Source organism: Capra hircus, chromosome 11, assembly GCF_001704415.2.
Source record: "Capra hircus breed San Clemente chromosome 11, ASM170441v1, whole genome shotgun sequence".
Classification (NCBI taxonomy): Eukaryota; Metazoa; Chordata; class Mammalia; order Artiodactyla; family Bovidae; genus Capra; species Capra hircus.
Window position 1 is genome coordinate 78,374,107 of NC_030818.1, and position 3,597 is coordinate 78,377,703.

Genomic DNA, 3,597 nt, shown 5'->3' on the forward strand with positions numbered 1-3,597 from the left:
GCTGCGGTGGTGATTGAATCTCCTTTTGGCCTGGCAAGGTCCTTGCCTGTCCCCTTCTTATGGGGAGCCTGGCTCTGTGCTGTGGAGGGGTGAGCACCGGCCCCCTTTGCTGTGAGGGAAGCCACGTCCACCTCTGCCCTCTTCCCCCGGAGCCCTGCAGCAGGCCGAGCCTTCCCTTCGCCTCCTCCCAGGCCTTTCTCTCTGCCTTCCTCTCTCCAGCTTCTCCTGGATCATTCCGTTCTCCAAGGACACAAAGCTCCCTCCTGACTCAAAGTTCGCTGCCTGCTCTGTTTGCTCATTGTCGCACAACTCTTGGAAGCTCACCAGCAAACGGTCTCAGTGCCAAAGGTCTAGAAGCGTTGGGGAAAAACTACAGGAGAGACCTGGGGAGTTGGAACAACGCAGCACACTGCAGGAGCCCTATTATCGTAAAGGCATCGAGCCACCCACCCACCCGTTACTCAGTGTCCCCCAGGTGCCGACGCCCACCCAGCCCCTCAGGTGCCCTTCTGCAGCAGGTCTCCCCGCCTGCACCTGACCTGCTCTCTGGCTCCAGGTGCCGACCCTGAACCCCAGAGCCCGGGTGTGTCCTGGGGACACAGGGAGTCGGGAAAGCCGTTGCTCCCAGGGCCCTGCACCTGCGGGCGGGGCAGGGACTGCAGACTCAGGGCGGCTTTGCAGAGAGAATTTCTACTCTGCTTGAAGGATTTAGAGGTGGAGACAAAGTCCTCATTCATTCAACAGACACCAAGGACACCAAGTGCCTATTTTCTGCCTGTCCCTAGGCTGGACGGTGAGGGCACAGGAACAGAACTGGCCACCTGGATGTTAGTACTTTTAACTGAGGGCCGGACACTGCTGGCCCTAGCAGCTGGGTGATTTCATCCACCAGGGTCAGCTCTTCAACCATCTTGGAGACGCACTTCTATGGATGACCCTCACTTTGCAGACAGAACCTGCTGTGTGGAGAGGAAGCTCCTGCCCACAACTGCCTGCTGGTGAGCAGTGAACTCAGGTTTAGTTGCTGGCGACCCAGCTCCTGAGCCCACAGTGGTGACCTGGGTGACAGTCCGGTGGGGGAGGACGAATTCTGCCACCCCCCCCAACCATGTGGGATCAGCAGGGTTCCAAGACTCCAGCCTCCCAAGCCACCTGCTTCCATCATGTTCAAATGGGCTAAACTGCACCCCCCCCCACCCCCGGGCACTCCGTCTTGCTCTGCAGATTCCCTTTGGGAGCTGTGCTCGCCCTGGGTAACCCCCACCCCAGGGCACTTCCAGGAGGGGGTGGTGCTACCAAACAGGCTTTACTGGGTGCTTGAGAGGAACAGTGAAGAAAGGAAATTGTGAAGTGGTTCCTTTAGTGTCCCAACCTCAAGCAATTTCTCTGCGCATCTATCCTCAGACGTCTTTTCTGCTTTCCCGAGATTCCTCACCCTGCCCCTCATGCCTGAGAACAGAGTGGTTGAGCCCTATTTCATTTTCCCCTCACCTTTAGATCACGTCCATGTGGCCCAGGTGTGTGTGTGTGCACACTCACACGTGTGTGTGTGTGTATTGTGTGGAGACGGGGGACCCACTGCATTTTCACTGAGTTCTTTCAAGCTATTTTCTAAACTAATGAGCCATCTTCTCTTAGATGGCTTGCGTCGCCTTCTTAATTTGCAGCCGGTTTCTGCTTGGAATTGCATTTTCTGCCTTGCTTGCCTCTTGGGTCTTGTCCTGAGAGTGCTGTGTTTTCACTTATGGAACAAAGATGCACAGCCCTGCTCTCAGGGAGGTTGGGGCTTGGGGGGAGACAGAGGACACTGAGGGGGCTCGTTCTGGGCTGGTGGGGTAGTCAGGGCATTGCTCCTGGCTTGGCGTTGGAGGGGAGGTGCCCGGAGGTGGCGCTTGACCTGGGTCTTGAAGGACAGACTCAAGTCAGCCTCTCAAACAGGAGGGAGGAGGCATTCCAGGCAGAAGGCCCAGCTTCAGCAAAAATCAGGACTCAAGAGGCTCTGTGCTAGATGTGGAGAGAAAGCAGGTGTGAGAAGAGGGGAGGCTGGAATGTGGTAGGAAAGTGGCGGTCACCTGCCTTTTGACCTTGCCAAGGGCTGCCAGAGAGCCCCGGAACAAATGCGGAAAAGGTTAGGGATTGCATAGGGATGTGGGGGTGGAGGCCCGGGGACAGGGGAGGGCTGTGCAGGGAGGCTGGAGTGGAGAGCTCGTTAAGAAGTTAAGCTGGCAGGACCTGTACGGCGTGTCACCACCTCACTGGGCGTCACCTCAGTCTCCCACAAGCACACTTTCACACGGAGCCCGAGGGAAAAGGCACCCGTGATGAGGTGGTCAAGGGTGGGGCCTAACATGGGCAGAAGGGACAGTGGTCCCAGAGCTGGGCGGGGGTGACCCTCCTGGGTTAGACACGGATAGTAGGCGGATCCCAAAGCAGCATCTGGAAGAGAAAGCAGCTTTACACAGGTGCAGGGAGCTCCTACGAAGAAAGCTGGGCACTGAAGAATCAATGCTTTTGAACTCTTGTGTTGGAGAAGACTCTTGAGAGTCCCTTGGACTGCAAGGAGATCCAACCAGACCATCCTAAAGGAAATCAGTCCTGAATGTTCATTGGAAGGACTGATGCTGAAGCTGAAACTCCAATGCTTTGACCACCTGATGCGAAGAGCTGACTCATTTGAAAAGACCCTGATGGCTGGGGAAGATTTAAGGCAGGAGGAGAAGGGGAAGACAGAGGATGAGATGGTTGGGTGGCATCATCGACTCAATGAACATGAGTTTAAGTAAGCTCCGGGAGTTGGTGACGGACAGGAAGGCCTGGCGTGCTACAGTCCATGCGGTCACAAAGAATCAGACACAACTGAGGGACTAAACTGAACTGAGGGAACTCCTGTCCAGAGAGGTGTCCCGGGGCCAGTCTTCCACCTCTCTCCCCATCATCCCCAGCCACACGCCCTGGCCCTGGAGCCTGGCTGAAGAGCTAGTCAGGCTCGGGAGGTGGGTAACTCCTGGTTCCTGGAGCTGCAAGAGCTGGGGGAGGCCCCAGCCCAGCAACCCCAGAGGGGTGTGGGGTCTTGCCAGCTCTGCTGGGCCATGGGCACAGCCCTCGCCTGGCTTCCTCCCTTCCTGCCCCTTGCCCCCAGTACTGATCCTTGAGCCAGCTTTGCACCCACTCGTGGTGTGTGGGTGTGAGAATGAGTGTACCACCAAGTCAGGTCCTCGTCAGTGCTGCCACAGCACCCACTCAACTTCCAGTCTTGGTGCAATGTTCCTCTGAGATGAGGCCCTGCGTCCTCTGTGTCTCCATCACTTCTGGATCACTGCTCCCGGTACCTCTCACCCCATTACTGCAGCTGTCTGTTTCCACACTGGCTTCCTGCGACCTTGGGTGCTTCTTAAGGGTAAATGCTTCATTATGAGGCCAGAACGAGGCGTGGCACATGGGGGATGGCTGCAGATATGGGAGCCTCTGTCTTTGGGAGCTCCTTGTGGCTGTCTGGTGCTTCTGACGTGCTCTGCAAAGTCACGAGGTCATGAAAAGTTTATTAACGGTGTGAGACACCACCACATACTCACCAGAAAGGCTGACGTTAAACTTGGA